Below are 21,611 nucleotides of genomic sequence, written 5' to 3'. Positions count from 1 at the left end.
TCCACAGTGCTTGTGGAGAGATCGGAGAGGTCAGTGGTTGTTGAGAGTTCATACCGAGATGTGCTAGTGGGCACTGCTTGTCGTGAAATCGGAGGGATATGTTGTAGTAAAGAGTGTTGTTCCATGTTGTATGCAGTTATTTGATGGGAGAGATAGCAGATGTTATTGTATTGTGTGCATTTCGTCAATATATATAAAGGTAAAACTTATAATGTTCCTTTATTAGTTGTGTATCTGAAATAATGTGTCACTACAGGTTCAGTCAACAAAGCATCTGGCTCGTGTTCTTGGATTAGAGTGTAATTGTGATTTTCTTGCGTAATTATAGTTTTTCTAAATTTCTTTTGTCACGTCAGTATAGTTGGTATTAAAAAATTCTTGTCTTGTTGGAAAAGAACCGTGCCAGATGTGGGCGTTGAGTCACACTCCCACATACAGAACAGTTACTCTTGTGCTTGGATTTTGTAGGTTTTATAGTTGCTGGGGACTTAATTAATTAACTGTGTTTACGAAAATTTTCTTACATTGTTCTTTGCAGTCAGATTGCGTAATAATACTAGTCAGGGCCAACCGGTTACGAGACTTACGTAATCGGACATACTAAAAAATAAAAATATTTTCAATCATATTTAATTAAGCCCCCATGCAACCTGCGAACCTTCCGAAATCCATAAAGTCTTGATGGAACGGGTGCTCTGTGTTGTAGCTTCGTAACATCTTCGTCTGGCAAGCCGAATTCCTTGAAAAGCGCGATGGTTTTAATCTCAACGCTCTTTGCAAGATCGGTGCTTATCTTGCAATAAGCTCTTCTTGTTATAATTCCGGAGAGATAAAAACACAGCTGCGTTGCCTTTATAGGTTATCAAAACCACGATATCTGTATCTTCCCTTAATTCCCTTAAGGGGCTCCGGAAAGGCTCAACATCATGAAAAGTTCAATTTTTACTTTTTTGCGTTTTCTGAATCTGCAGACAATTACCTTTTAATAGATATATAATTTATTCAATTCCGAAGACTACAACTATTTTTAATTTTTTTTTAAATGTGTTCTACATGGGCGTGACCCACTGTGGCGCTGTTAAACTGCTGACAAATGGTGTTATTATTAACGTCCGTGTTCCTCAGGTACATTTTAGTGATGTGAGATAAAGTATGTGTTGTGGCTAACCTGTGATGGTTCAATATATATCGCTGGTGTGATTGTCGATTGTTTTATGTTTATTTACTCTGTCGTTATCTCGAAAATATTCGTAATTAATTCTGTTTCTTGAGTCTCTGTTTTGTTGAAGTATAATAATGAGTAAAAGTAAGGTTATTAGAAATCCTCTGAAGGCTTTTAAGAAAAGGAGGAATGTTGGAAAGCCAAAGGTATGTGTTATTACTGTAAACAATAAAGACGATAACCAAGTGAGTGAACCTAACCTCCCAAGTACACCTGCCCATAGCAGTCAAAGTGGGAAAGAAAATACTTCACAGAAGAAGCTTGGTTCAATGAGTGAAAACTATGAATGTTTTATGGGTGAATCGGATGTGAATGAAATATTTGATATGTCGGTTCTCAAAGGAATTTTTTCAAACTGTGTAAGATGTATTCATTATAGTGAAGTTGGTCTGGAACTCTCCATAATAAAGCACGTAGGACTTGCTAGTGAAATAAAACTGAAAGGTGATAAGTGTTCATACATGACCACCTTTTGGAACAGTGTTGCAGTAACTGCAACTGAAGAAAATGGTAGCAAAATCTACGAACACAACATTAGATTTGTTTATTCCTTGCGTTCAGTTGGTAAGGGTGCTACTGCAGGTGCAATTTTCTGTGGCATCATGAATCTTCCAAATCCCCCAACCAAGTTTACGACCTATAATAAATTAATAGGGTCTAAAGTAGAAGATGTCTGTATAGAATCTATGAAGAACGCTGTGGAAGAGGCAGTAATGGAAAATAATGGTAACAGAGATTAGACTGCAGCGTTTGATGGTACCTGGCATAAACGGGGACACACATCTCTTCATGGTGTAGTATCTGCCACCAGTATGTATACAGGGAAAGTTTTAGATGTAGCAGTAATATCAAAGTATTGTAGATGTCCACAAAAATATAAAGGTACACATGAAAATAATTGCAAAGCTAACTATAGTGGCAGTAGTGGAGGAATGGCAGTGGCTGGTGTTGCCGGTATATTCCAGCGTTCTGAGGCGTGTGATAAAGTGCAATATGTTAATTACCTTGGTGACAGTGATTCTAAAAGTTTCAAACATGTTCAAGGACTGAAGCCCTATGGTGATGATGTTGTAGTGCAGAAATTTGAGTGTATTGGACACGTACAGAAGCGAATGCGAACAAGACTTCGGCGACTGAAAGCTTCGTACAAAAAACAAAAACTCAGTGATGGTAAAGGGTTGGATGGGAAGAGAAGGTTAACTGACAGTGTAATTGACAAAATACAGGACTATTATGGAATGGCTATTAGGCAAAATACACAAAGTGTCGACGAAATGAAGAAGGCTGTTTGGGCTCTTTTTTTTCATACTTCTTCAACCGATGAAAATCCCCAACATAGCTTGTGTCCCAAAGGAGAAGACAGTTGGTGTAAATATAACAAAGGATTGCTAACTGGTTAAGTGTACACTCATAAGCATAGTCTGCCTCATGCAATAATGGAGGTGATAAAACCTATTTTCAGAGACTTAGCAGCACCTGAACTGTTGAAAAAGTGTATTCACGGAAAAACTCAAAACCCCAATGAAAGTGTAAATAGTGTTATATGGTCGAGAATCCCCAAGACTGTATTTGTTGGAATAGAAACACTTCACTTTGGTGTGTGTGATGCTGTTGCGACTTTCAATGATGACAACATTGTAAGGTGCGAGGTATTTAGAAATATGGGAATGAAGATAGGTTCTAACATGGTACGAGCGATGCTCGCTTTAGACAAGGAACGCCTTCGGGCTGCAGACAGGGCTGTAAAGAGTCTAGAAATACAAGCAAGAGTAAACAGGAGGAGGAACAAGAGGAAGCTGGTGGAGGAGTTTGCAGAGGATGAAGATAATCCATCCTATGGACCTGGAATGCACTAAAAAGTTAATCCAATCTTTGTCGCTCGATTCCCAAAACTTTTATTTTCTCATACTAATTACATGTTTTCTAAGGATCTTCCAAACATATTTGTTTCAAACTTTCAGTAAATGTTACACAGTACCTTCTGCATAATTTAACACAGCCTTTTTCCAAAAAACTGTATATTTTTGAATATATAAATAAAAAATTGCAAAAAATGTTGTGAATTTTCATTACAATTGAAAAAAAATCATCTTTAATAACTGAACTAAAATTTTGTAAAATCCCTGTGTCAAGTTGTAGCCCATATTCCAATAAATAATCTGTACAAAGTTCTACTTCCTACCTCAAATACTTTGTGAGGAAAGATGTAATTTATAAGCGTTATTTTAACATTGCAAGTATAGGGCGTTCCGGAGCCCCTTAAGGCCGTCCTCTCCCTGTTAGAGATATTTGATTTCATTGGTTTATTTCACAAGAGAACGCGGCTGGTTTCGCGACGTACTTTTTTAGCTGCGCTGAAAATGTCAGCGATGAGTGTGGCTTCAAGGATTGGCGCTAAATTGAGTTGTTAGAAACTTAAACAGCGTCCTTGTCCAGTTGCTTGTCCGTGTGACTGATGACGGTCTTTCAGGGAGCATCAGAATGTATTCTCTCTGATATACTCTCCAAATCGCATGTTTGACTTCCGGTGACCTTCCTTTGTTTGGAGTCTGCTGGCCCAAATGACAACATCAGTCCATTTCCAAGTACAGTAATTCAACTGGTTTGGCGGTTGTAGATGTAATGTGTCTATTCGGCGGCGGTTACTACGACCCGACGAAAGGAGTAGACATGGTGAGTCCACTTTCACCACTGATCGCCAAAAGGTGTGTGGAGTTCTTCGAGGAGGTAGCCCTGGAGTCAACTCAGAGAAAGCCTACCACGTTCTTCCGGTATGACGAAGGTACCTTCGTCGTATGGTCTCATGGAAGAGGAAAGCTGAATGATTTCCTCAGTAAATTCAGTTCCATACATCAATTGTACCATGGAAGTTGATGTGGATGGAGTGCTCTCCTTTCTGCACATCCTGGTAAAAATAAGAGCAGCTGGCGTGTTGGGCCACACAGTGTACCGCACGAACGCGCACACGGAAACGGAAGAGGAACCTAATGGGGATACAGCCAGTGATTTATTCCATTTTATGGCGTATTATACGTTCTTAAACATCAAGTGCAAACTGATAGGAGCCCACTAGCTAAAACACAGACACTACTTGGAAGTATAAAGGACGACATCGGCCAATGGAAGTCCAGCCTCAGTCAGGTCCCCTGCCAATGTGACATGATTTACGTGTACATAAGTATGTCAAACCGTGCGCACTCTCAAAGACTGTAGCCGAGAACACCGATAGCTCCCCAAAATGCAGCAGCCTACTAAGTCGGCAGTCATTGGATGGATTATGACCTTAATGACGTTCTGACACAGACACCTGACATAGACGCCTAAGTTCTTGACTGTGTAATTGAACAATCTATCTGTATTTGAGTAAGTGTGGCAGTGTGCTGGTGGCTACACTCTTAATAAGGCCTGAGATCTTGGACTGAGTCTGGCTGAAAAGAGGAGGGTGATATCCAATGACGAACAGGCTTCAGGTGTAGGCAGAGCTACAGCAGAGACCCCGCGAGCACGCATCTGAGGGTGAGAACCTAGGACGGATCGACTTGATCGCGGGAGAAGGGGGAAGGACTTGCTGATTTTTAACGACCGTTTTCTAGAAACAGTCAGAATATTTAATTGCCACCAAGGAAAATGTTAAACAGCAGTACTAGGGATTGTCGGTAACTGACTAACGTAACCTTGCCCTTTATTCACTCTTGATTCGGATATGCATTCTGGATGGTGCAGAGCCAGTAAGTGCTGGCCGCCACCCATAGAGACATCTTGTAGAAAGTCCTCCGAGAGAGAGGCGAGGGACAATAGCACACGGTTCGGCAGTTATTTGTGAAACCACCATGGGGTGCCCAAAAGACTTCGTGGACACACAGATAGGGCCTCCAGTGGGGCGAGATCACACTGCCAGTACTTTACAACCTACAAAACGAGAAATGTTTTATGAGAAAGCACTATTGTGCACAGTTTTTCCTTGGACAGCACTAAATGCCACAGACAAACATCTCGAAATGGAGATCCACAGTTGTAGGTCTTAAGACGTTAAACACCAAAAAAAGGTAACGCAATACAAGAATCCCAGAGGTTGGTTTAATTAAATAAACTACAGAGAGAGAGAGAGAGAGAGACAGACAGAGGAGAGAGAGGTAATGAAGCGAATTTTTTCTTCTCTGTAAGAAGATAGGAAGAACATTATTTGTTAACCAAATAGAGGAGACCCTACGGAAAAGGAGTACCGTTTTCCAAGGAGCGTTTTTATCGATCGGCTTTCGGAAGATCCAGAGCACAGCCAATCTGAATTTAGTAATAGAAGCAAAATTCGACGGTTCAATGTAGTAAACATTTTAACAAAACTCTCCCGAAGTTTCCTTGTAGTAAACAAATGGCTCTAAGCACCATGGGACTTAACATCTGAGGTCATCAGTCCCCTAGACGTAGAACTACTTAAACCTAACTAACCTAAGGACATCACACACATTCATGCCCGAGGCAGGATTCGAACCTGCAACTGTAGCAGCAGCGCGGTTACGGACTGAAGTGCCTAGAATCACTCGGCCACTGCGGCCGGCCATTGTAGTACACATTCAAGAAGGAATCTTTTAATTTTCACTGTCAATTGCTACTTGATCTTGGGCTTCATCTTCTCCTTCATTGCTAACTTTGTCTGAGCCTCCACCTTCGACTTGGTCGCCACCAAGTACAGTCGCCAGGGTTGATTTGTAGAGGGACGTAAAGAAATTTCGGGCTGATTTCCACTTTTCCGTCTGCGTGGTTGTTGCTGCTACCTATGGCTGATTTTGTAGCCTCTTCAGGCTCCACATAGAACACTACCGTTCAATGGAACCGCAAACACTAGGCGATGTGTAGGTAAACTTAAGTCATATTATAACCTGTCAATCACTTCAAGACCTTGAAGACTTGTATTTCAATTCAATGAACAGTCTGCTCTCAACTCCAACCACATGTGTGATTTTTTCCGTTTTGTTCTATCTATTTTCAATTAAATACACGACAATCACAGGGCATTTTACGAGCGCAACTAATTCACTTGCACGATTGTTAGTTATATTCCTTTCACACTATGTCAGGTAGGTCAAGGCCTCATTACGTTAACGTAACCACTGTTGGTCATTTGTTATGTCAATAATTTTATCGGTATAAAAATCAAAGGAATTGTGTTTCCTGTCTCATTTAGTAGTCATATGTTTCCTCGTCATTTTGAGGCATATTAATTTTTGCGACGCCAGCCGGGCTTACAATTCATTTAGACGCAGGTCACCTTGCCTGGATGCGCGCCCGCGCCTGGGTGCCGAACACTTACACAACTCCAATAGGAGGGAGTGGAGGGAGGTGACGTAATACTCCTAGGCATTCAGTTCGTCAGCTCATCTGATGATGGCAACGTTGTCGTATGCCGAAATAATGTGCCCGTTGGACAATGACGTCTGGCACTCACTCATGAGCTATTTACTCATGATATTTGTAAATTTTGTCGTCATTCCAATTCGATAAAAACAAGTTCATTAACCAGTTGGTTAACAGAACAGTAATTATTATGAAACTTATCTGAATAAATGTCTACTGATGAAACAGTTCACACACGAAACCAACAGGAATACTTGATAGATAAAAGAGAGAAATGTTAACTACAGTTTCAAATCACTAAAGCAAATAAAATGTAATAACGTGAAAAATCCAAATAATCGTTACGTAAATCACTAAATGGTGAACCAACTCTATAAGAGCCAAAATTACATCACCTCACATCAACATTTACAAATATAGGTAAAAACCCATCAACTTCAAGACTGAAGGCTATAGGACGTAGCTCTTTCAAATAATTTCGAGGTCTTTTCATCACGTTATATTAACAATTATTCAACGCAGTTGCAACGATATATAACGAAACACGGAACGTGAATGAGTCATGACATGGAACGTTTTTAAAATATTACTTTAGTTTGGTACTATTGTGGCATTTAAATTACGTTATCATTACTTTAGCTGCACTTCTAGACTGAAAAGGCAAAGAAATTGTACACCTGCCTAATATCGTGCAGTTGCCCCGCGGGCACGCAGAAGTGCGGCAACACGACGTGGCATGGGCTCGACTAATGTATGAAGTAGTGCTGGAGGGAACTGACACCATGAATATTGCAGCACTCCGTCTGCAGGCCACAAGTGGTGCACCGGGACCATCCGACCGCCGTGTCTTCCTCATTGAGGATGCGGTTCGGAGTGGCGTGTGGTCAGCACACCGCTCTCCCGGTCGTTATGACGGTTTTCTTTGACCGGAGCCGCTACTATTCGGTCGAGTAGCTCCTCAATTGGCATCACGAGTCTGAGTGCACCCCGAAAAATGGCAACAGCCCATGGCGGCCCGGATGGTCATCCATCCAAGTGCCGGCCCCGCCCGACAGCGCTTAACTTCGGTGATCTGATGGGAATCGGTGTATCCACTGCGGCAAGGGCCGCTGCCATGAATATTGCAGGGCTGTCCATAAATCCGTATGAGCACGAGGGGATGGAGATCTCTTCTGAATATCACGTTGCAGCTCATCCCAGATATCTTCAATAATGTTCATGCCTGAGGAGTATGGTGGCCAGGAGGTTTTTCAACTCAGAGGGGCGTTCTTGGAGTCACTATGTAGCAGTTATAGACGTATGGGATGTCACGTTGCCCTGCTGGAATTGCCCAAGTCCATCGTAATGCACCACGGACATAAATGAAGGCAAGTGATCAGACAGGATGCTTATGTATATATCACCTGTCAGAGTAGTATCTAAATGTATCATGGATCCCATATCACACCAACCGCACACGCAACACACCGTTACAGAGCCTCCACCAGCCTTAACAGTCCCCTGCTGACATGCAGGATCCATGGATTCATAAGGTTGTCTCCATACCTGTGCACGTCTATCAGCTACATGCAATTTGAAACGAGACTCGTCCGACTACGTAACAAGTTTCTAGTCATTAACAAACCAATGTCCGTGTTGACAGGCCCAGGCGAGGCGTAAAGCTGTCTTTCGTGCAGTTATCAAGGGTACACGAGTCGACCTTCGGCTCCGAAAGCCCATATCGATGACGTTTCGTCGAGGGGTTGCACGCTGATACTTGTTGGTGGCCCAGCATTGAAATCTGCAGCAGTTTGCGGAAGGGTTACACTTCTGTCATGTTGAACGATTCTCTTCAGTCGTCGTGGGTGCCGATTTTGCAGGATCTATTTCCAGCCGCAGTGATGTCGGAGATTGGATGTTTTACTTTATTCCTACTATTCATGGTTCACTCGTGAAATGGTCTGCACTGGAGAAACCCCACTTCATCGCTTTCTCGGAGATGCTGTGTCCCATCGCTCTGGCGCCGACCGTAACACCACGTTGAAACTCACTTAAATCTTGATAACCTACCATTGTAGCAGCAGTAACCGATCTAACAACCACACCAGACACGTGTTGTCTTATATAGGCGTTGCCGACCGCAGCGCCATATTCTGCCTGTTTACATGACTCTATTTGAATATGCATGGCTGTACCAGTTTCTTTGGCGCTTCATTGTATATAAATTATTTTAATATAAGTTATATAGATTAAATATTGTAGTTTGCAACTGTAATGAAAATTATTATTAAGACATTACAATTGCAAAAGACGGTACTTAACATGTAAAACCTTTATATCTGCAATTGTGGGAACAAGAGGGCGAAAAACAAAGAAGTTAACGTGGATTATTTTACTATAACCTTAATAGCACTACTATTCATATCGTAATGTTTATTTTATTTTTTACTTCAACATCTATTTCATTCAAATTATAATGATTACCCTCGTCTCTACTGAAGAAACTGACTGATTGCAACGTTGTTACTGAACTATTGAGATCGTCCTCTAATAAAACAAGAATTAGGAGAATCTGAATTATCTTACTTGCTTTAACAGATTGGATTTCCAACGATACGTGGTTCTCTTACAATAGGAAAGGTGCAGGATCCTGGCCCAGATGAGAATGTCTGAAGTCACAGACAAGATCAAGGCGTTGAAATTATAATAACTGGTGTTATTATTCAGATGTCAGTAAAATTCAGTGGGTAAGCCTTACAAAAGTTCTGAACAGCAATAAATTTTGAACTCTCTATTACGCTTATGGATTCGATTTACATTACGTCGTTATCAGGCCCCCTGACAAAAGTAGACTGTATGAAATCCAATTGCATGTAGACATTGTAGCGGTCACAATAAGATAAATGGTTCTGCAGATCTCTGATACAAACGACGTGATCACTCCGTACATCTACGGAGACAAGTTGTCGATGCTGCTGAGCTGACAGCCAACCAGTGCTTCGTTAACTCCAGCCATTTCAGAAAACACGTCAATTGCAAACTACTTCGGGAGAAGTCCGCTTTGTTGTTTATAAGCTAGTTTCATGTGTCCTTGTACAACCGTCTTGTCTTGCACAAAATTTACACACCCACCCTACTTAGTGTCTGGTACTTAAATGCTGATTGTGCACACCCTGATGTAAAAAAGCAACTCCCAGAGGCGTTGCTGCTAAGTGCACACGATATTTGTTTTATGGTTCTCGAAAAGACGACAGCATGGTGGTAGTCTAGCTAGTAGCATATACTCCAGGTAGTTAGTTCTCTCGCTATAGTCACTGAAAGGGAGCAAATGTCTGCTCAGGAGACCACAACTGCCCATAAGATAGGTCGATAGCGCTCGTCACACAATCGAACGATCTTTGTCTCTTGCAGCTGTAGTGCCACTGAGATCTATGATGAAATAAGACCCATCCCAAACACATTAGAGACATTTGCAACGATCAATCGACGGATCAATTTTGGATGATTGCCGGTAGATCCACTGTGAAACACCCTTCAGAAGCGGTTATACTCAAGTGCCAAGAGAACATGGGTGGCAGATTACGAGTTAAAGAAATATTCTGCTTCTAACATTAATATGCGCAATCAGCTACACACGCAGATACTAGTCAATATAATTTTTCTTGGTACAGTGTTTACAAGGAAAGAAGGAAAAATTATTTGAATCTCATAAAACCTACCAAAGTATTTTGGACATTATCTTTGATTGTAACGCAGATTTAGGAATCAAAACCACCTTGTCTTGTAGAGCCAACTGAGAAGCTTGATACTCCACTTCTGTTAGAGTGGATTTGGCTGAAGGAAATCGTACACAACAATGACCCGTGATCTCAAACATTCCGCTTTATCCACTGTCCATTAGGACAGAAATGATAACAAATAAAATACTGTCGGAACTCGTAATCCCGAATAATAGTTCCAACGGTGAGACCCCCTGCCCCACTCTCCACTCACAGGAGATTGTGTAAGGAGCTCAATAGCTAAGGAAATCCCAAAAGCATTTAAAGGTAACGTAGCGTCATGACTTCGCTGTACTCAGTGTGACTGTGACTTAAATATTTACCCCTAACAGTGATTATCTGTATAACTGACACACGCCGGCCGCGGTAGTCTAGCGGTTCTGGCGCTGCAGTCCGGAACCGCGGGACTGCTACGGTCGCAGGTTCGAATCCTGCCTCGGGCATGGGTGTGTGTGATGTCCTTAGGTTAGTTAGGTTTAAGTAGTTCTAAGTTCTAGGGAACTTATGACCTAAGATGTTGCGTCTCATAGTGCTCAGAGCCACTTGAACCATTTTTTTTATAACTGACACAAATACCATATGACTAGGTTGTTTAGCACCAATAATTGTCTATTTAATGCTGTACATTAAACACTAAAACTACAACTTCACAATAAAATACACTATTGGAAAACGAAAAATTAATTCTTTAGAAGAAATGACGTAGAACAACTACATCTAATGAAGCCCTACTGGGGTGGTAATTAAGGGTATAATACCCCCTGGGAATACGTGAGTAGAACAAAATTGCTGTGTATGGCGCTGTATTATTAACATAAATACGTGACTGGCTGAATGAAAGGTTTGCTTTCTCTATCATTTTCATTGTAAAGATTCCAAGGCGTCATTTGTAAGCGTAAGTCGGGCAATTAAGTGGACTCCAGTAGGTTTTATTTTTGACCTGCAGGAGGCTGGGTTATTTTTCCGACGAAACAGTTATCACGTGTCAGCAGTGTTTCAGTTCTGACGCCGGTGTTCCAAACAGTAGGATTAGCTGCAAGCTGGACAGTAGCATCAGAAGAATATACTATGAAAACTGCATGATGACCGCGTCTTAGTACAACCACAGTGTCAGCCTTAACCATTAGCCGCAGTTTCTCGTTTATGGTTTAGCAGCAGGAATTCCGTTCGCCACGCTTTCTCCCACTCTAGACTGCGTCGATAATGAGGGTGACTGCTATGGGGTAGGATGTAGCATGCAGCACGAACTGTCATCATTTTGTGGAGAAGACTGATGTAATGACAGACTCTACACGAGGTGTGTTCAGAAAGTGTCGAGATTTTCCGTTATCTTCCAAGTAATTTCACTCATTTATCTCCTTCATAATACTTCCCTTTAGATATTAAACACTTACGCCAACGCTACTTCCAGTTACCAAAACAATTCTGGAACGCAGTCTTTGAGATAACTCTTAGCTCTCTCAAAACAAAAAAAAAGTTCAAATGTGTGTGAGATCTTATGGGACGTAACTGCTAAGGTCATCAGTCCCTAAGCTTACACACTACTTAACCTAAATTATCCTAAGGACAAACACACACACCCATGCCCGAGGGTGGACTCGAACTTCCGCTGGGACCTTAGCTCTCTCACCTACGCGATTTTAAACTCATCTAAGCTTGTAAGATGGTGGACCTTTAACGTTCTCTTTTCTTTGGAAACAGAAAATAGTCACACGGGGCCACATCTGGTGAAAATGGAGGCTGAGGCCTCACTACGCAGTTTTATTTTGCCATGAATTCACGAACAAGCAATCAAATGTATGTGATTTACTGTGGTCTGTGGTGCCAAAGCCATAATTGTTTCGTCACAAATCCGAGCGTTTTTACGGATTGCCTCCAGGAAACGGCATTGAATTTGTAGGCAGTACTTCTTACTGACCATTTTGACCTTTCAGCAAGAACACATTATGCATAACGGCGTCAAAATCAACGAAAACAATGCTCGTAACCTTCACAGTCGATCACACTTGCCGAACATTTTTCGGTCTCAGTCGTCTAGAATTCCTCCACTGGGGCGAGTGAGTTTTAGTTTCGACGTCATATACGTACGTTCACGTTTCATTATCTTTTGTGACACATTTCAATAGTTCTGCATCGTTGTCGACTTCATTTAGCGACTCCTGATAATTTTCCATCCGTCACTGGTTATGCTCGAAATTCAACACCTTTGGCACACATTTTGCTGCACGCATTTCATGCCCAAAACATCCTAAAAGATTTCCTGGCATGAACCAGCTGAAGATAAAACATCACCTGCAACTTCTCTGATTGTGATTCGGTGACTGTTCATAACCATTTCTTTCACTTTTTCCACGTGTACATCTGTTGTTGATGGGCTGGGCAGTCCAGAACATTCGTCATCTTCAACTTCTTCACCACCACCTTGTAAACGCTCGTAAACCCTTGTTTTACTCATACCAGATTCACCAAAAGCAAAATTAAAGGTTTTAAAAACTTTTTTAATATTTTCTTCCACTTTATGATGACATTTAATGGAAATACACTGATCCATTTTTAAAACACACCAATAATTTCCACTCATAAGCAAAGCAAGTTAAGTTCCTGACAACCGATGACAGACTAAATATGCAAAATGGCTACCAATGTACAGATACATTTCAGACATTTTTACTAACACAAAAACGGAAAATCTCGTGAATCGGACAACACCTCGTATGTATGGCGTAGGATGACACAACGTTTAAGAGTGTAGCATGGGATCCGAACATTGTGCTACTCATACTGTTCCCATTCCCACACGGTAAAAAGATATGCTGTTCTAGTTGGCTACTCTTTTCAAGTTACCCACTGCGCTCCCAAGAACGTTCGGTAAGTCCTCTAGCTAACATTTACATCTACATCTACACTCTGCAAACCACCGTGAGTTGCATGGTAGAGGTGCGTCCCATTGTACCATTTATTAGGATTGCTTCCTGTTTCATTCAAGTATGGAGCGCGAGAAGAATGATTGTTTGAACGCTCTGTGTGTGCAAGAATCATTCTAATCTTATCATAACGATCCCTATGTGAGCGATACGTAAGGGGTGTTAGTATATTCCTAGAGTAATCATTTAAAGCCGGTTCTTGAAACTTCAAGAGTCATCCAGTTTAGTATCTCTGTGACACTCTCCCATGAATTGAACAAACCTGTGACCATTCGTGCTGCCCTTCTCTGTATACTTTCTATATCCCCTGTTAGTACTATCTGGAATGTGTCCCACACACTTGAGAAATGTTCTAGTACGGTTCACACGAGTGATATGTAAGTAATCTCCTTTGTAGACTGATTTCACTTCTCGAATATTCTATCAATAAACCGAAGTCAACCATCTACTTTACCCACTACTGAACCTATGTGATCATTCCATTTCATATCGCTACGAAGTGCTACACCCAGGTTTTTGCATGAGTTGGCTGATTCAAACAGTGACTCATTTATATTACAGTCATAGGATACGACGCTTTTTCGTTTTGTAAAGTGCAAAATTTTACTTTTCTGAACATTTAGAGAAAGTTATCAATCGCTACACCACGTTGAAATTTTATCATGATCTGCAAAAAGCCTGATTTTACTATTAATATTGTCTCCACGGTCATTAACATACAACATTAACAACAAGGGACCCAACACACTTCCCTTGGGCACACCCGAACTTACGTCTACACCTGACGATGACTCTGCATACAAAATATCATACTTCGTTCTCCCTACCTAGAAGTCCTCAATCCAGTCACAAATTTCACTTGATACCTCATGTGATCGTACTTTTGACAATACGCGTAGGTTCAGTTCTGGTCTTGGGGTCAGAAAGTGACTCTAAAATGCAAATGAATCAGCAATGATCAACGGCATGAGGATGCAGTAAAGACACATAATATGTGTCCACAGGAGACGGACCGGTAACTGAAAAAAAGTGTCTTGATGAGGTACCACTGGCAAAAGATTCCGGGAGAGGACTACCAAGGGGGAAGTTCCCATGGGGGAAAAGACTGAATAAACAACGAAAGGACAACATTCTAAGTGTCGGTGTGTGGAATGTAAGAGGTTTGAACGTCGTAGGAAAGCCAGAAAATCAGAAAAGGAATGCAAAGGCTGTATCCAGATATACTGGGGTCAGTGAAGTGGAAAGATGACAAGGGATCTGGTCAGATGAATATAGGGTAATATATAACAGCAGCAGAAAATGGTATAATGGGAGTAGGATTCCTTATGAATACGAAGATAGGGCAGACTGTGAGCTACTGTAAACAGTTCAGTGATAGGATTGTTATCATCATAATCGACAGAAAACAAACACCGACAATAGCAATTGAAGTATATATGCCGACATAGCAAGAAGAAGATGAAAAGGTACAGAAAGCATATGACGATATTCTACGGCTAATTCAGTACGCGAAAAAAATCTAATAGTCAGGGGGTTTAGAAAGCGGTTGTAGGGGAGGGTGTAGAAGAAAGGGTTACATGACAGTAGGTATGAGAGGAGAGAGAGACTAATTGAGTTCTGCAATAAATTTCAGCTAATAATAGCGAATAGTCCATTCAATAATCACAAGACGAGGAGGTATAGTAGGAAAAGGTTGGGAGATAAAAAAATATTTCAGTTAGGCAACATCATCATCAGGCAGAGATTTCAAAATCAGACATTGGATTGTAAGGCCTCCAGGAGCAAATACAAACTCAGATCACAATAATAATGATGAAGAGTTGGATGAAGTTTAAGGGACTTGCCAGGAAGAATCATTGTGCAACGAAATGGGACAAGGCATCACTAAGGGATGAAGAAAATGGTTCAAATGGCTCTGAGCACTATGGGACTTAACATCTGTGGTCATCAGTCCCCTAGAACGTAGAACTACTTAACCCTAACTAACCTAAGGACATCACACACATCCATGCCCGAGGAAGGATTCGAACCTGCGACCGTAGCGGTCACGCGGTTCCAGACTGAAGCGCCTAGAACCGCACGGCCACACCGGCCGGCGAAGGGATGAAGAGATATGCTTGAAGTTATCTGGGGCTGTAAGTACTGCGACAAGGAACAGTTCACGAGACAGTTCAGTACAAGAGCAATGGACTACCCTGAATAGGGCAACCACAGAAAGAAAAACATAAGTGCTAGGAAGGTAACCGTGAAGAAACAATGGATAATAGCAGAAATACTACAGTTGATAGACGAAAGAGGAGAGTGCAAGAACGTTCATGAAAAATCAGCAGTAGAAAAATACAAGTCACTTACGAATTAAATAAACAGAAAGTGCAAGGGAATCTCTGGCGAAATGGCTCCATGAAAAATATGAAGATATAGATAAACAAATGATTGTTGAAAGGACTGACTCAGCATACAGAATAGTCAAAACAACCTTCGATGAGATTAAAAACACAGGGGGAGGGGGGGGGGGGGGTAACATTAAGAGTGCAATTGGTTCTTCTCGTAGTTAAATTCAGAGGAGAGGGCTAATAATGGAAGGAGTACGGTGAACGTCTCTGTGATCGGGAGGGCTCGTCTGATATCGCAATAGAAGAAGAAATAGGAGTCAAGAGGGAAGAGACAGAGATCCAGCGTTAGAATCAGAATTTAAAAGAGTTTTTGAAGACTTAAGATCAAATAAAGCAGAATGGATAGCTAACATTCCATCTGAGTTTCTAAAATCGTTGAGCGAAGTGGCAACAAAACGACTTTTCAAGTTGGTGTGTAGAATATATGGGGCTGGCGATGTCACCAGACTTTCGGGAGGAATATCATCCACAGATTTCCGATGGCTCCAAGAGCCGACGAACGCGAGAATTATCGCATAATCAGCTTAGCAGCTCATTCATCCAAATTGCTGTCAAAATAATATACTGAAGAATGGAAAAGGAAGCTGACGATTTGTTAGATGACGATCAGCTTGGCTTGAGGAAAGGTAAAGGTACCAGAGGGGCTATTCTAATGTTGCAGCTGATAATAGAAAGTGGACTGAAGAAAACTCAAGACACTTTCATAAGATTTGTCAACTTGGAAAAAGCGTTCGACTGAATGAAATGTTTCAAGATAATCGAAATTCTAAGAAAAGTAGGGGTAAGCTATAGGGAAGGTTGACATACACTCCTGGAAATTGAAATAAGAACACCGTGAATTCATTGTCCCAGGAAGGGGAAACTTTATTGACACATTCCTGGGGTCAGATACATCACATGATCACACTGACAGAACCACAGGCACATAGACACAGGCAACAGAGCATGCACAATGTCGGCACTAGTACAGTGTATATCCACCTTTCGCAGCAATGCAGGCTGCTATTCTCCCATGGAGACGATCGTAGAGATGCTGGATGTAGTCCTGTGGAACGGCTTGCCATGCCATTTCCACCTGGCGCCTCAGTTGGACCAGCGTTCGTGCTGGACGTGCTGACTGCGTGAGACGACGCTTCATCCAGTCCCAAACATGCTCAATGGGGGACAGATCCGGAGATCTTGCTGGCCAGGGTAGTTGACTTACACCTTCTAGAGCACGTTGGGTGGCACGGGATACATGCGGACGTGCATTGTCCTGTTGGAACAGCAAGTTCCCTTGCCGGTCTAGGAATGGTAGAACGATGGGTTCGATTACGGTTTGGATGTACCGTGCACTATTCAGTGTCCCCTCGACGATCACCAGTGGTGTACGGCCAGTGTAGGAGATCGCTCCCCACACCATGATGCCGGGTGTTGGCCCTGTGTGCCTCGGTCGTATGCAGTCCTGATTGTGGCGCTCACCTGCACGGCGCCAAACACGCATACGACCATCATTGGCACCAAGGCAGAAGCGACTCTCATCGCTGAAGACGACACGTCTCCATTCGTCCCTCCATTCACGCCTGTCGCGACACCACTGGAGGCGGGCTGCACGATGTTGGGGCGTGAGCGGAAGACGGCCTAACGGTGTGCGGGACCGTAGCCCAGCTTCATGGAGACGGTTGCGAATGGTCCACGCCGATACCCCAGGAGCAACAGTGTCCCTAATTTGCTGGGAAGTGGCGGTGCGGTCCCCTACGGCACTGCATAGGATCCTACGGTCTTGGCGTGCATCCGTGCGTCGCTGCGGTCCGGTCCCTGGTCGACGGGCACGTGCACCTTCCGCCGACCACTGGCGACAACATCGATGTACTGTGGAGACCTCACGCCCCACGTGTTGAGCAATTCGGCGGTACGTCCACCCGGCCTCCCGCATGCCCACAATACGCCCTCGCTCAAAGTCCGTCAACTGCACATACGGTTCACGTCCACGCTGTCGCGGCATGCTACCAGTGTTAAAGACTGCGATGGAGCTCCGTATGCCACGGCAAACTGGCTGACACTGACGGCGGCGGTGCACAAATGCTGCGCAGCTAGCGCCATTCGACGGCCAACACCGCGGTTTCTGGTGTGTCCGCTGTGCCGTGCTTGTGATAATTGCTTGTACAGCCCTCTCGCAGTGTCCGGAGCAAGTATGGTGGGTCTGACACACCGGTGTCAATGTGTTCTTTTTTCCATTTCCAGGAGTGTATAATATCTACACAAGCTCCCGGGTTCGATTCCCGGCGGGGTCAGAGATTTTCTCTGCCTCGTGATGACTGGGTGTTGTGTGATGTCCTTAGGTTAGTTAGGTTTAAGTAGTTCTAAGTTCTAGGGGACTGATGACCATAGCTGTTAAGTCCCATAGTGCTCAGAGCCATCTACACAAGCACAAGAACAAGAACAAGAACAAGAGTGGAGGGCCGAGAACGAAGAGCTTGGATTAAAACGGGTGTAAGGCAGGGATGTAGTCTTTCGACCCTTCTATTCAATCTACACATCGAAGAAGCGATGACGAAAATAAAATAAATATTCAAGAGTGGGATTAAAATTCAGGGTGAAAGGATATCATTGATAATGAGTTGCTGATGACATCGCCATTCTCAATGAAAGTGAAGAACTCATTATGTGTAGACTGGAATGAACAGGCTAATGAGTACCGAATACGGACTGAGAGTAAATCGAAGAAAGACGTAAGTAATGAGAATGGCAGAAATGAGAAATGCGGTACACTTAGCATCAAAACTGGAGATCACGAAGTAGGTGAAATTAAGGAACTCTCCTAGCTAAGCAGCAAAAAAAACCATAATGGAGGGAGTAAGAAGGCTGTAAAGAAAAGACCAGCACAGGCAAGAAAACTATCCTGGCCAAGAAAAGTCTGCTGTTATCAAACATAGGCCTTAATTTGAATAAGAAATTTCTGAGAATGTACGTTTAGAGCACACCATTGTATGCTAGTGAAACATGATTTGCTGGAAAACTGGAAAGGAAGAGAATCAAAATTATCTACGATGTAATGCTACAAATAATGTTGAAAGTTAGGTGGAGTGATGAGGTAAGGAATAGGGGATTCTTTGCAGGGTCGATGAGAAGAAGGGACAGGATAAGAGGACATCAGTTAAGACATCAGAGAATAATTTCCTCGATACTAGAGGGAGCTGTAGAGGGTAGAAACTGTAGAAGAAAAAAAGTGGTTAAAATGGCTCTGAGCACTATGGGACTTAACATTTGAGGTCATCAGTCCCGTACAACTTAGAACTACTTAAACCTAACTAACCTAAGGACTTCACATACATCCATGCCCGAGGCAGGATTCGAACCTGCGACCGTAGCTGTGTTGTGGTTACCGACTGAAGCGCCTAGAACCGCTCGGCCACATTTGGCCAGCCCACATATGTTCGATGGGATTAATCAAATTGTCCGGATTGTTCTTCAAACAATTGATAACATCTGTGACCTGGTGGCATGGCTCACTGTCATCCATAAAAGTTCCGTCGTTGTCTGAGTTGACAAAGTCAATGAATGGCCGCAAGTTGTCTCCAAGTAGCCGAACATAAACATTACCAGTCAGTGATCGTTCGGTTTGTGCAGAGGACCCAGTCTATTCCATCTAATCACAGCCCTCACCACTATGGAGCCACGACTAGCTTGCACAGTGCTTTGCTGACAGCTTCGGTCAATGGCTTCGCGGGGTCAGCGCCACAATCGAACCCTATCCGCAGTTCTAACCAACTGAAATAGGGACTCATCTGACCAGGCCACGGTTTTCCAGCCGACTAGGCAAAGGAACTTGCGTCAGTCATCTGCTTCGATAGCCATTAACGCCAGATTTTGCCGTACTGTCCTAACTTAGGCCGAGCGGCTCTAGGCGCTTCAGTCCGGAACCGCGCTGCTGCTACGGTGGTAGGTTCAAATCCTGCCTCGGGCATGGACGTGTGTGCAATCCTTAGGTTAGTTAGGTTTAAGTAGTTCTACGTCTAGGGGACTGGTGACTTCAGATGTAAGTCCCACAGTGCTTAGAGCCATTTGAACCATTTTTTTCTAACTTACATGTTCGTCGTACGTCTGACATTGACTTCCGCGGTTATTTCAGGCAGTGTTACTTGTCTATTAGCACTAACCACGCAAACGCTGCTGCTCTCGGTTGCTAAGTGAAGGCGTTGTCTGTGGCGGGAGATCCTGCCTCATATTGAGTATTCTGGGCGTACTCTTCACACTGTAAATCTCAGAATACTGACTTCCTTAGCGATTTCCGAAATGGAATGGCCCATGCGTTTAGCTCCAGCTACCTTTGGCCTTCAGAGTCTATTATTTCCCGCCATGCGGCCATAATCATGTCGGAAACCTTTCGACATGACAGACTTAAATACAAACGACAGCACTATCTTTTATTACGTTGCGTACGCTTTACTATCGCCATCTGTATCTGTGCTTTTCGCTCTCCCATGACTTCCGTCACCTCACTATTTCGTTTAATATTTCATTACTGGGCTGAAACTGCAAGGCGATTCCCGACTCGTTACTTGCTCTAACAACTCTTCCTCTGTAGATGACAAATCCTCTCTCCACCACCCCCTCCAGAGGTCGATCTGTTGCAACAGATGACACCTGCGTATTAACTCAGATCGCGTAAAAAAGTCTGTGGAACTGGCCACTTGCTATCCTTTTTTAACTGTAACTCACATTCAGTACTGTTACGTCTTTATAGCCCCTGTCTGAATTTAATACCAGTCTCAATAGTGTGATAAAAATATTCACGTCACACAGAATCATACTACAGCGCAATCCACATCAGTGCTACCGGAGATAATGCCCACAACATATACGAGGGGCATTCGAAAAGTCCGTGCAAAGTTTGAGAGATGACACCACCGGAGCGCATCGAGGTCATGTTTAGTTAGTAGCATCTTTGTAAAGAACGCACAACTAGTTTCAACCATATTGGTCTATTTCCTTGTATTTGGCATTCGTGTGAATGAAGGAAGTCGAGTGATTGTCAAAGAATGGACGAAAAATAATTTCTTGTGGTGATTAAACATTACTTTATGAAAGGCAAAACGCCTCAGGAGGAGACTAAAGAGAAGCTTAACAAATATTACGATGACTCTGTACCTTCGATTAGAACAGTTTATAAGTGGTTTCAAAATTTTCGGAGTGGCTATATGGGCACAACTGATGGTGAACTTTCTGGGCGCCCTGTGGAGGTTACGTTCCAGAAATCATTGATAAAATCCATGGTATGGTGATGGATAATAGAAGAGTTAAGCAACGTGAGACTGATAGTACTGTGGGCCTCTCGAATGAACGGGTACATAATATTTTGCATAAACATTTGGACAGGAGAAAGCTATCCGCAAGATGGGTTCCGCGATTGCTCACGATTTGCCAAAAACGGAATCGTGTGAAGTTTTGCAAGGATGGTTTGCAGCTTTTCAGGAAGAATCCACAGGACTTTAAGCGTCGTTTCGTCACTGTTAATGAAACGTGGATTCATTACTATATTCCTGAGACCAAACAACAATCTAAACGATGGGTTACCAAGGGAGAATCTGCACCAAAAAGGTGAACACCCTTCCTTCGGTCGGAAAGATTATGGCGACTGTGTTTTGGGATTCACAAGGGATAATCCTCATCGACTATTCGGAAAAGGGTAACACTATTACAGGTGCATATTATTCACCGTTATTGGACCGTTTGAAAACCGAGCTATAAGAAAAATGCCGGCGATTAGACCGCAACAAAGTTCTTTTCCATCACGACAATGCACTTGCACACATCACAGCAGTTGTGGTCCAACAATTATTGGAAAAAAAATATTATAACTCGTTTCGCATCACCCCTGTTATCCAGACTTGGCTCCCTTTCCTACTGCTTGTTCCCCAATTTGAAGAAATGGCTGGCGGGACAAAGCTTTTATTCAAACGAGGAGGTGATTGCAGCAACT

The 21,611-nt window shown here is 42.8% G+C and overlaps 1 protein-coding gene across 1 annotated transcript in view; it reads right to left on the bottom strand.

Annotated features, from left to right (window-relative positions):
- Nucleotides 1-21,611, bottom strand: part of LOC124595630 (discoidin domain-containing receptor tyrosine kinase B-like) — an 811,748-nt gene that overhangs the window by 345,417 nt on the left and 444,720 nt on the right. The window lies entirely within an intron of this gene.

This window comes from Schistocerca americana, chromosome 1 (genome assembly GCF_021461395.2).
Source record: "Schistocerca americana isolate TAMUIC-IGC-003095 chromosome 1, iqSchAmer2.1, whole genome shotgun sequence".
NCBI lineage: Eukaryota > Metazoa > Arthropoda > Insecta > Orthoptera > Acrididae > Schistocerca > Schistocerca americana.
The sequence above is the reverse complement of the archived record's forward strand: the minus strand, read 5'-3'. Positions and strand labels throughout refer to the sequence as shown.